The sequence below is a fragment of the Rhinolophus sinicus genome, linkage group LG09 (assembly GCF_036562045.2).
Source record: "Rhinolophus sinicus isolate RSC01 linkage group LG09, ASM3656204v1, whole genome shotgun sequence".
Taxonomy (NCBI): Eukaryota; Metazoa; Chordata; class Mammalia; order Chiroptera; family Rhinolophidae; genus Rhinolophus; species Rhinolophus sinicus.
In genome coordinates, this window is record NC_133758.1 from 74,002,957 (window position 1) to 74,016,307 (window position 13,351).

General features: G+C 34.9%; 1 protein-coding gene across 3 annotated transcripts in view; it reads left to right on the forward strand.

Annotated features, from left to right (window-relative positions):
- Positions 1 to 2,081: 2,081 nt before the first annotated feature.
- Positions 2,082 to 13,351, forward strand: part of CD36 (CD36 molecule (CD36 blood group)) — a 76,514-nt gene continuing 65,244 nt past the window's right edge. The window contains exon 1 of one of the 3 annotated variants that reach the window (XM_019746891.2): positions 2,082 to 2,267. The gene's annotated coding sequence lies outside the window, so the exon portion shown is untranslated. The remainder of the gene's footprint in view (positions 2,268 to 13,351) is intronic. The other 2 variants (XM_074340657.1, XM_074340659.1) reach the window with 2 other exon arrangements.

The window sequence follows — 13,351 nt, forward strand, 5'->3', positions numbered from 1 at the left end:
ACTTTTAAAGATAAATTAAGAAGAAAATTTCTGATTACTTCTGGATAAAGGGGGTCAGAGATCTTGTTCTAGCTATTTACTCCAGAGCCATAGATTTTTTTGTTTGTTTTTTTTAGCTCATTCCATCACTATTCTTCCTCCTCCCTCACCACCTATCCCTCATAAGTTGATGCCCAGCAGGGAATGAACAATTTAATGACAATGAATACATAATTTATGGAAAGAAAATACAGGATTTCCTATTCTTATTTATAGGACATAATCCATATTTGAAGATGATGGTATTTAGAATGTTGGAGGCATGCTATGATATTTATTATGATTCATAGAAAATATATGTGAGCCTGCGTTCACTGAATTTTTAGTTTGTCTTATCACTTTTTTGATCAGACATTGTGTTGGACAAGTTTCTAGTTCAAGTCATAGAAAACCTTTTTACATATATAAACAACACTTGTTTTCCATAATCAAAAGGGTCACATTGTGTGATAGTTGAGTATGTGGCTCTCCTTCTCATGCAAAGATCTCCCTGGTATTGACCACCTGACCTCACACACTGACTCCTTGCCCCATAGATGTCCCTCCCACATGCCAGTTGTCCAACCTCTGCCTGCCCACCATGGTGTTGTGGCTGATAGGTGGCCATCAGAACTGGCCCTCCAGGTTCTCGTAGCTGAAACTCTGCTTGTAGAAACAGAGAAACACAACTTGGAATGTGTGAAGGCAACAGATGAGAACTATCACTGGCTAGAATTCTACCTTACAGATATTCTATCTTTTCCTCATGTTAGGGACTTATTATTTCTGGGGATTTCCGGTGTCATAGCAATATTCCATAGGGACCGTTTCTACACTTTCAGTCAAAATTATATGGGTTAGACTTTCATATGAACCCTTTACTAGTCATGTGTCCATTATCAATATTTAACCTTCTGGTTTCAGTTTTATTTTCTGTAAAATGGGTCCTAAAAATATTAACTTGATTTGAATGGGTATTTTGGGATTAAGAAAAGAGAATAAGATTATATGATATCCATCTAGCAAAGTACCAAGCACATAGATAATGTTCAATACATGGTACTTATTATTAAAATATAAAAATAATAGTTTTGGTAATTTGAAAAAAAAAAGTCTTTCTGTTTTCTGAAATGGTAGTTACTAGTGGTTGTACATCAGTTTCATTTAGAAAACAGTAACTCCAAAATCGATCCATTCTGTAAAAGATAGTATTAATTGAATTGCATTCTTCAAAATATAATATTAATGGAAACTATTTAATACCTGAAAATCTTGGGAGAGCAGTATGATTTTTCTAGTTCCTCTGCTCACTTTGTTTTAATATATAATTAGAGATTCTTAATACATGAATCTCAGAAAGTGTTTTAGTTTTAGAAAACTTGCCATTATATTTTCAGAGTAATAACTTTAATCATAATGTCTATTCAAGCTGAGGACAGAGCCTCAGTCATATGTTTACCAATTATACCAAGCAAAACTCAACCTAAATCACGTACATTATACTACTATACCAAAAGATTAAATTGAACCCTAGCACCCTGGCAATGCATAACACTTTCTGCCACATTAATTGAGGGAAACAAAAAAAGCCATTAGAACGATTACCACTGAAACCATATTAGCAGAAAACACACCAGAAAGTTTATCAAATAGATATTCACATTTCAGGGATTTATCCGCGAAAGTTACTAAAACAAAAAGTTTGTTGAATAAGTGATACTCGATATTCACTACTATCTTTCCTTTATACCTAATCAAGAAAAACAATTTTGAACTTGTCTCAATATTATCACAACAAGTGGTAATCACAGAGAGAAGCAAATTGATTATTAATGACTGATTATTTGAATTCCCATGTTTCATAAACACAGCAGCTTCCTGTGAAGGGACATAACAGGTTTTAACAGGAAAAGGATTAGGGGTTTTCTTTTCCTCAACTGAGGCACAAAATGAGTGAGATTTTTTTAAGTTAACTTTACTTTCATCTGGCTCAGGTGTCAGGGATCTATATTTATCTTGTGTTAGGCATGCGTCCCAAGTGCTAGAAATCTCAGGATGTCAATGGCTTTCAGATGTCAGGATAACCTTCAAGACAGATGAACTGTCAGGACCCCTTGCCTCATTTCTAAGTTCTCAGCTGCTGTGCTGTGGAAATCATGTGTTTATTTTCTGCGTCTCTTCCTACAACAGTCTCTCTGAAGCCACTCTTAAAATCCTACATCTGGACAAGCAAGAGCCTCTAAAAATTGGTGAGCGAATTATTTTGGTGAAAGCATGTGACTATGACTGTAGTTGATGGACTGTAATCTACTAAACAATAGTAATTACTACTTTTAACTCGTTAGCAAGATGAATATTCTCTGGTATCATAATTAAGTCTTTTAACAGATTTGGAAGCTTTCAACTAAATGGATTAGAAATGACATTTAACACTTCAATTTTACATTTCCATCTAGTCTTTAAATTCATCCTATGAAATTTCCACTTGCACATTTTCATGCCTTTTATTTAGAAGTATCAGAAAGCTTAAATTTCTAATTATTTCAAGAAGTATAATTTTAGTGGCATTTTTTATTTCTTTAGGTTCTCTAACTTGGTCTGGTATGTACTAATCTAGACTGATTTCATCTTTTATTTAAATGTGTGCTTACCTTTTTAATAGGTTTTTTAAAAATTACTCTTTTAAAATTAATACTCTCAAAATCTGACCAATTCGATTTTTGTCTTCCGAATTGGAAAAACACTTTTTTAATGAGACTGGAAGTTGAATGACCTTTGTTCATGAGACTGTGAAAATGTTTTTTTTGGCATGTTGTCAAGATTGACAAGTATATTTAAGAAATAATTTAAAAAAACCCAGTCCTCTTAACAAATTGACTCCTAGAAGGAAAGGGGAAAGAAATCTTTCTATACATAAAGTTATTGATCATTACTGATCATAGAAATTGTATTGACTGTGGGCACCAGAAATCTTATTTTGTGGGGGAGGGGATTTAGTTGCATAAGAGAAGTTTTGTAACATGGTGTGTTTCATAATATGGCTATATAAGATCAGGAAACTTTGCACGATAAAGTAATGAATGAATTATGCAGAAAGGAAACAAAGATATACTTATTTAGAGGCAAAATTAAATGCTAATACAAAAAAGCAGCAGTTCCCTCTGACTTCTCGAGCTACTCTACAAAGCCTGGGAATAAATTGGATGGGTTTCTTCACCTTTAAAAAAGTCACTTCCGTTTATTCTTTGGAAAAATGGTTGCTTGGAGCTGTGCTGAATTCAGGGGAAAGCACACTGGGCTGATACTTACAAATGTGCCAACTTCTTGTTCAATTCCTGTGAGAAAAATTCAGAACTCAGGTGGGTTCCAAACCAGATGAAGGGAAATAGGCAAACCTGTCTTGTTCTTGGGTCTACTTGACTAAATAATTAAAGTGGGAGTTGTTGGGCAGTATATGAGACTCCTTTAATCCTGACAAGCAGAAAGGGGAAATATTTTCCAATGATGTATAACACAAACACTAATTACTTGGAATCAGATCCTTTTGTAAAGTACAAGGGCAACTCTACAGTGAACTGTTCTGAGAGTTTAGGAAAGAAAGCAAACACCTGAGGAGAATAAAACAATTTTCACCTGGGAAGAAAGGTAAGCTCCTGAACTCACAAAAATCATTGTTAGGCAAAGAAAAAGGCTTTAAAGTGCTAACAAATCAGTGGCAAAGACCATAGAAGATTGCCCAGTGGGCCAACAAAATGGAAGACTACGTTTTTCTTAGAGCGGAGAAATACATAATAATACATTGCTGTTGATGTGACTCTGGCTAATTTTGCTTTAATCACAAATGCCCGATTAAGATTACTAATTAAGGAATTTAATATTCTTAGTATTTATAAACTAAGCTTCATCATTAAATTCTTTGAAAAAAATTCACAAAATTGATAAGAAATGCTTTGAAATGAATAAAAAAGGGGAAATTGTTTTTTTTTTTTTAATCGGTTACTTGTTTATGTGATTTTGATTGTTTTCTGAATGAAAATTGTAAAAGCATGTCAGCTCTTTACTACAACCTAAAAGGAGTGATTTGGAATGAGGAGCAGGGAGGAACTAGAGGAGGAGTGACTGTTTCCATATCAGGTTACTGGATACCTAAAAAAAAAATGCCTAATCCAAAGTGATTTTCTCAACTCACAAACCATGAATAATTCATCAGAAAAAGGAATTAGTCTAAAACTAACATAAGTGCATAGAGAATGTAAAACGAAATAGCGTTTAGTAAATAATTAGTTTTACTGTTCAGTGTGTTGTATGTCAAAGTACAGAAACTGGCTAAGCCACTGGAAATTTATTGCTTTTCCAAAGGGCAATTAGTATGCTGTTGCTTCAACAGTGATTTTCTCATCATTTCTTTATGGAGAAGGGTGAAGTGAATTCTGCTTTGTGTCTTCTGAAAAACTTAGTTTTGTGGGGCGATAAATAACACTTTTAAATAGGTGCTTGGTGGTACAATGTTAGTTTAAGATGTTTTGAAATATACTCAGAGAACTTTGTCACACAAACCCTATCATCTGAAGGAGGAAATGACAGAAAATTGGCAAGCATTGCAGAGGGGGACATAGCAGACAGCTTGGCTGCGTTCACCAAGGACTCCAGAGTGTACTCAAATAGAAAAGCATTGTTTGCCCTTCAGTGTTTGTGAAGTTTAAAAGTGGAATAAGGACAGATATTTTTAAAACATTAGTTTCATCTCTTAATTAAAGCTGTTTTTTTCTCATTAAATCTTCCAAATGTAAATCTTAAATTTCTCTCATTTGAAGTTTTAGGAAATCATAAAGGATATTTATAATCATGTCATGGTTTTAAAAATTAAGAACACAGTCTAATAGAAATTAATTTGGAGGCTCATTTTGTTTTATTCTGGGACTTCATTATTACTCTATTCAAAATATAACAGATGCCCATGTAAGGTGTCCTTGTGTCTCATTCTAGGAAGTTTCAGAAATGAAGTAATAAAAGTTATTTCATTCAGTCCAGTGGTCCCATAGTATGGCCCCTAAACACAATATATTTTTAGAGCAGTCATCGATTTTTAATAAGTGGGATCTATTCTTTCTTTAAGACTCAACGCTAGAAGAGCAAAATCATGTTTTTTTGATTCCATACATGATGGAGCCACTATCTTTCAGATTCATGTATTCATTGACACATTTGTTAAAAAATATTTATGAGCACTTACTCTTTGTTAAACACTGTTCTATTATTAGAAACCATATGCTGAGCGTTTATAGGAATCCAGGATCTTTTCACAGGTGGTGGTTCTAAATTTTATTTATATGGAATGAAACATTCTGATGAAAGTTTAAAAAAAAAAAATCTGTTAACTTTGTAAATGATGAAGACGTAGGTTGCATTTTGTGAACATTTTCCCCACCCTGCACTGAAACAGACCCCTTAATGAACCATCAATCTCCTGAAGAAATTAGGCCAAATAAGTGACTATTGTATTTACAGAAGGAAGATACTGGACAGAGTTTCTTCCCTTGCCCACCGTTAGTTTCTTGCCATTGCCTTTCCAAATGCCTACTCTTAAAAGACTAAGTAACTAACACAGAGCCATTGGAACCCTCCCAGAATAATAACTGGACAGCAATGTATACTCTAAGTCTTAGGTTTGATAGCTTGCTAAATGCATTTCCTGTTGAACTGTTTTTTCTGAAGTGGGGGACAAATACTAATCTAAATTTTAGCTTGGTCTCTTAAGGGAAACACCTGTGGTTTCTATGGAAGCCTCTAGTTTCTCTGAGCCCTATTCTTTTAAGAGCTGCCTGGTCAAAAGTTACATTGAAGCTGACATCTAGATGGGCAATTACAATGCAGGAGGACACAAACAGATAAGGGCCATACGAAGTGATAAGGGCACTGCTTACAGACCTTTGCTATTAAGAGCTGGCACTTCCCACTGGGCTGATAACTGAAGGCAGGGGTCATCTGTAACTTGTTATCAGCAATGTCCAGAGCCTGACACATAGTAAGCATTCAAAAGATAGATTTTATTCATTTATTCAAAATATTATACCTAAATCTTTTCTAACCTAAAACATTCACCTTCCACTAAGGATTATGACTAACATTTTAAGAGGTTTAGATGATTTAAAGAATTTAAAAATCTATTTCTTCCACCTTTTATGCTTAGCAATCCTTTTTAATATCCAAATGCACATATCTCTCCCATAAAGTAATAGAGTTGACCTTTGGAAAACACAAAGGTTGGGGTACCCAGCCCCTGTACAGTTGAAAATTTTCATATATTTTTGACTCCCCAAAACTTAAGTTGTCCCTCAGTATCTAAGGGGCATTGGTTCTAGGACCCCCACAGTTACCAAAATCCCCAGATGCTCACATCCCCTATATAAAATGGCAAAGATCAATGCCTATAGTCAGCCCTCCATACCTGTAGATTCCCAACTGTGGATTGAAAACAGTACAGGTATTTATTGAAAAAAGTCCACGTATAAGTGGACCCATGCAGTTCAACCCTGTGTTGTTCAAGGGTCAATTATCCATATGTTTGTGCAGTTTTTTGCATGACAAATCTTCAGATAGGTAGTTTTGTGGACTGTTACCACCCCAGCACCACCACTGCCCTTCCCAGCATGTCTGCTTTTTTTTTTTTGTAATATAGAGCAGATTATCTAATTTATATTAATAATGAAATTTAATAGAGAAATAGTCTATAATTCAACTTACAGTAAGTATATAAACTCATAGACATTGACAATTTCTCAGTCAACCCATGAAGCTCAATCATTTCACCTCATTCCACTGAAATCTTAATCGTTTCCCTCAATTTGCAGGCAAAGCTTAGGTGTGTTTGCTTCTGTGTTCAGTCTCTTAGGTATCTTCACTGTGTACCAAGTTTTGGATAAAGCTAGAGAAACACTCAGCTCAGTAAGCTCCTTTCCGGGTCCAGTGCTCACCTTGAGATGTGCTAAACTTGCCTCTAGGTGTGGATCTTGGTTTCTCCACTTCTCACTTTACGGGAAACCGTAGCATGTATAGTAGTCCTTGTTTGTTAGCCTAGTAGCAAATGCCCCCCAAACCTTCTCTGGCGTCGAGAAGGTCTCCAGCTGGTGATAGAGGTGCAGTCATTATCTGTTTTCTGCCTCCATCCCTTGGTCAGAGCCCCCTTCTAACCTCATCAACAGACTCTTAAAAGTTTCTTACCTTTAGTTTTTCAAACCTCTGTATTGCATCTGTGGTCCTAGTATGATAGTTCAATAAAATTCTATGTTTTATCAGATTAAGTCAGGAAAAACAGGATTAGGCAAGGAAAAAAGTAAATTTTATTATTAAGAGGCTGACTCAAACGAAGCTTACTATAATTGTTCACACTCCCTTCTCTACTCCATTCATATTCTTCTTGAGTGTCAAATATGCCATTTTGTTTTCTCTCTCAAATCTCCCATGCAGGACTTCTGTATGTAACATAGTAACAGCAAGAGCATTACTTAAGCTGAAATCCTATAGGTAAATAAAAGCAATTGAAACAATCTGACAGGTCTTTTGTGAAAACAAAACAAACAAATGAAAAAAAACAAAACAAAAAAAACACTCCTTAGTAATTGTTTGCCATAGCATAGAAACAGCAATGAAGCTTGGCTTTTTTTTTTTTTTTTTTTTCGTGAGGTTTAAGTCTGAAAGTCTACTTTCAGTTGCTCTCCCAATGTTCACATTTGTTCAGAGCAAAAGCTGTAAACAATAGATGTGGGAATCATTCTTAAACCAAGATCTATGGATTTTTACAAGTGACGACTGAGGCGCTTAGAAATTAAGTGACATTTTATACCGATGCTTCGCCATCGCATTGTCATCCCCCAGTTTCCCTTTCTGAAGTTTATCTAGGCTTCCCTCCCCATCGATATCTACTAAGGGATCTTATTGATTTTTATGTCTTAACCCGTAATCTATATGCTGAACAGACCCAAATCTCTATCTCATCATCCTAATTTCTTCCCTGTGCTTCATACTCATATGTTTATGTTCTGCTGGTCAAGCTCCCAGAGTGGATACTCCACATCTTGAATTGAAATTAATCTAAATTCTTTCAACACATAATCTTGTCATTGTGTTCTGATTCATGATGTACCTTTAATGTTCAAAATTAAATTATAAACAACCCCATGATAGGTATATCTCTTGCTATGCTTGAATCTATCCTAGTGTTCAGTAAAATGTATGCACACACATGTACTCTGTAAAAACTTTTTTAAATAAATGGATGAGTTAAATAATTATAATAGCTATTACCTGCTGGGTGCCTTCAAGGCATGCTGATAATAATTATGCAAAATGCCTAGTATTTAATAAGAGACATTGTAAATTATTGGTTAAGGTACGTTTTCTGTTGCCAAACTAAATAGGTTTGAAACTTGGATCTGACACTTCCCAGATCTGTGACCTTGGGCAAATAAGTTAACCTCTCTGTGCCTCTGCTTTATCATCTGTAAAATGGGGATAATAAAAGTATATACTTCATAGAGTAATTGTTCAAAATATGCAGGTCACTATATGTAAAATACTTACACAAGTGCCTCCATGTGACAAGTGCTATGGAAGGGTTAACTATTATTATTTAATTCTCACAAAAATTTTAAAGTGGATAGTGTTATTCTTTTTAAAGAATGAATGAACCAACTCAGAGGTTAAAAAAACTGACCGAGAATCTTACAGCTAGTTAGTGAAAATGCCAGTTAGAACTAACCCCACCTCACCCCCAAGTCTAGCCATATTTCCCTCGCCGTTCTTTTCTATTATTATTATTATTTATTGAGGTGATTGGTTAGTAAAATTATATAGGTTTCAGGTGTACAATTCTGCAATACATCATCCATATATTGCATTGTGTGTTCACCACTCAGAGTCAGATCTCCTTCCATCATCATATATTTGACCCCCTTAACCCTCCTCTACCATCCTCCCTCCCCCCTTACCCTCTGGTAACCACTAAACTGTTGTCTGTACCTGAGTTTTTCTTTGTTTGTCTTGTTCATTTGTTGCTTTCAGTTTTATATCCTGCACATGAGTGAAATCATATGGTTCTCAACTATTTCTGTCTGACTTATTTTACTCAGCATAATATCTCAAGATCCATCCGTGTTGTCACTAATGGTAGTACTTCATATTATGGCTGAGTAATAATCCATTGTATATATATGTACCACATTGTCTTTTCTTTTATCCTGTTAACTCCAGCCTGAAACCTAGAACTCATTCTTGATTTGTTTTACCCTCTACCTAGCAAATCATTCACCAAGACTTAGCTATTCATGCTACCTTCTAAATATCTTCCCCTTTCTACTAAATATTTCAGAAATTTTTCCCAACTTTTTGCTCCCCAGCCACAGCCTCAATTCAAACCATATAATTTCCTGCCTAGATTATTTGAGAAAACTTCCTTTGGCTTTTCCTCCAATCTTTTCTCCATGTGCCAGAGGCATCTTCCCAAACCCAATTTTTATCATGCTCTCCTTCCTTAAAATCTTTGAGTAGCTCCACTTTGCTTTCAAGATGAATTCTTGAAAAGAATTCCTAGGTATTCAGGCACAAACCTCAGTCTGGTATGTTATGCATTATATTAGAGCTTTATTAGGTCATTTGTACCTACCTCTCCGGTGTCCTGTCTTGTGGTTTCAAAACTCATACATCATACCAAAGCCTTACCAAACTATTTGTATTTCCCCAGTTGTATGTTTTCTTATGGATCTATATTTTGAGGGAATGCCTTTATTCCCTTTACCCAGACCTATATTCTATAACTCTCGGGTAAGGTACTTCCTCCACCAGCTGTCCTTTAACAGCTTTTCCTAACAAAACATTCATTCTCCACACATGGCTGTAGGTGTCACCATATATTATAATTGTCTGTTTATTAATCTGTTTTCCTAGCCATGCTGTGAGCTACTTGAGAGAAAGTATCAGGTTTTTGTTTTGTTGATTCTCTCATTTTACCCCAGTTAAAAGGCAGACTAAAAAAGCTTAAGGAATTTATTTTGTTTTACGCTTGCAAAGGCTACAGACTAGCTTTGCTAGTGTTATTGAGGGAATAAAAACATAAATAAATGAAAAACAAAGTTAATAATTCAAACTATGATTTTTAAAAAATGGCTCAAAAGTAATCTGAGAATTTCAAGAATGAAAAGAGTTTGCTTGGGAATATGATCCTGTATTAGAACCAGTAGCGTTTCTTCTGGGTTGTGATCCGTAGTGAAGGGAGCCAGATGAGAGCTGGGATCAGGTTGCAGGCGTGACCGCCCTGCAGTGCCTGCTATGTAGGCAAAGGGTTGAGGGCAAGATAAGATCAGGGAAGGACATGCACTGTGATGGATGAACCAAACTTGGTTTTAAAGCTTACTTTCTTTTGCAAAATAAGAACTGGTGAATGATTTCTTAAACTGGGAAGCGGGAAGTATTATCTCAGAGCACTCAGTTCCGTTTCAACAACTGTTTAAGTCTGACTAGATTTATCACAGTTCTCAAAAAATTGGTGTGCATGAGACTAACCCAAAAAGCTTAACTCAGTACTCATGATGCTTGTTTTTAGGAAGTAGATCATCATATTGTTATAATTCCCTCCTCCACCTCCTCCTCTTCTTCCTCTTCCTCCTTCTTTATCACCATCACCACTCTTACTGTTTTTCCTAATCTACATTCCTCCCTGAACTGCCCACCTCACTGATAACCTGTTATTTTAATCTCTTCTAAATACAGTGCTTGTCTTAATCCCTCCTAAGAAGTTATTAAAAACTCACCTACTATTACCTTGCTGGAAGCATCATTAGTTTTCTAATCATGCTCTTCTTCTATCCTCTTTTGTAGCTGTAATGTAGTGGTTGAGACTTCTTCCCCTTAATGATGTTTTGATGACACAGACTTAATATTCTCCTATAGCTTCTTTGAAAGAAGATTATAAAGCTCTTCAGTTTTTGATGACCCTTCAGCTGATGATATGCTTCTCCTTTTTCCCTGGCCTAAGCTCCTCATCTTGGCATGCTCGTCTTTTCCATATTGACACCGCTGCTATATCCTCAAAATGTTTGTCCAATGTCATTTTGCACACCTACAATAATCCCTCCCATTCCTATCACCATGGCATCTTCTAATTTTCCTTCTTTGAAGTTCCGTTTCTTCTTCTCCAAAATTCTGGGGATTATACTACGAAATATGTCAGAGCCTCCTGATAACACTGTAGAGGAGCCAAGCTTTTTCGATGCCTTGTGACTGTAAATGTCCTTCACCAAAGACCATCAGGAACACACACTGTTGACCAAGTTTAGTTCATTATTTATTGCATACAGGGAGCCATGCGTGATGCAGATGTAGAAAGAATCTCTTATAGAACGTGGACTTTGGTTGGGTGATTTGGGGAGAAGGTTTAAGGAAGCAGAGCTTTGTTCTGAATGGGATTGTTGTCAGGAAACCAGGGCATTTTACAACGGGGTGTTTTAATAAGTCTTATCTATAAGGAGGCAAGATGAGACTGAAATTGATAAAGAAGCAATGTGACTCATTAGCTGGGAAAAGGGGCAGTGTGGTATCTGTGGCTCAGACAATGTTTGTAATTGGTCTGCGTTCAGACGGGATTACAGAGCATCTTGTTTTTGTCTTGATCCATCATCATCATGTTGCCTTGCCTAAAGGTGATGCTCTGTGAAATGATTGATGTGCAACCAGAGGATGTCAAGGCCTGACTATGAATGCCAGGCCAGTGTCCAGAAACAAGACCTAGCAGATAGCACCAGGCCAGGTCCTGAGTGGCAGGGACTGTTTTCTCTATCTGATGACAAAAATGCTTTGTTATTTCAGCAATTAAACACATTTCTGTGAAATCACTTCTAACTATTTTGGGATTAAGATTTTAATAGAGTTTCTTTGTAATTTCCTCCCTAAGCCCTCAACACATTGAGTATTTTAACACAAAATTTCATTCTTCTTATGCTAGCAATTTGATGATAAATAAAAACCACAAGAGGAGATGAATCTGTATATAATAACTATAAAGTGTATAAATTGCTTAGGAAATTAATTAGCTTTTTTTTTGCACTTATACCATAAAAAACAATTTGTTACATAAATTAAAAAAATGTATACCATTGGTAGATATGAAATACATGGAATGAAATTTAATTTTACTTAGTGAAAGTTACTTGTGAATTAAGAGCTTTTTCCAATTACTACATAGACAAAGACCTTAAAAATCAGAGATTATTAAGAATCTTTTAACTGAGAATTATCATAAATGAACATATTTTTGGAACTATGCATCTAAGTTGAACATATATAAATGTAGTTAAAAAATACATATGCCAAACTTTCTACTTAGATATTCTAGATGCCTCTAAAATGGGATAATCTTTTTCTTTTACATAATAGACTATCATTATAAGTTGTACTTAAAGAAAAGAACATCTAGTAAGTGATTCAAGTTCATGATTGAATAATATTCAATATTTACGTATTTTATGAGTTTAAAATGATTAGAAACACTGACAATTATCCTACATTTATAATTTGTTTTGTAACTTGTTATTATAAGTCTATAAGGCAGTGTTATGGTGTTGAGGGTAGATGAGATAAGGCTATAAATTAGACTTGATTCCATAAATCACACATGGAAAAAATATCTTTCTATAATGTAATTTTTAAGACATTTGGAATATTGTTAAGTATACCTGCTTTTTGATTTATACATATATGCTTTTTAAACATAATTTGCATAATAAACTGAAGGTTTCAGGTCCATATGTAAATAAGATTAAGTTTCTCTGTCTTTGAGTTTCTTTGATAGGTCTTAAAATATAATTAAGGCAATACAAAAGATAGAGTGATTGGTTTTCCACCTCTGCTTTATCACATTATCTTGTTAATAAAGAGAAGCTATTTGGATGAACTTTATAGTTTGCTCTTTAGTAACCCTTGAAGATATGATCTAAACAAAGAAAGATGCTAATTTTTCACTTTCTTCTTAAGGTTTACCCTTTTGCTGTTTTCAAATTTTCCTGTTTTCAAGTAAAACATGTAGTTCTGTTTTATGTGAGCCAGAAATAATTATTTACTGAACAGGAAACTGAAATCGAGAAGTTAAAATTTCAGATAAACATTTTAACTTTTAATTAAACAAAAAGGCTTAAATCTTTTTACATTACAGATGCCTGTCATTGGTCTATGTGATGTGGTTTTATTCAACTCTTTACAACCAATGGCAGCACTTTGGATCCTTAACTCTGAATGATTCAAAGTGAAATTACAATAGGATCCTGAAAACTGACTTAATTCCTTA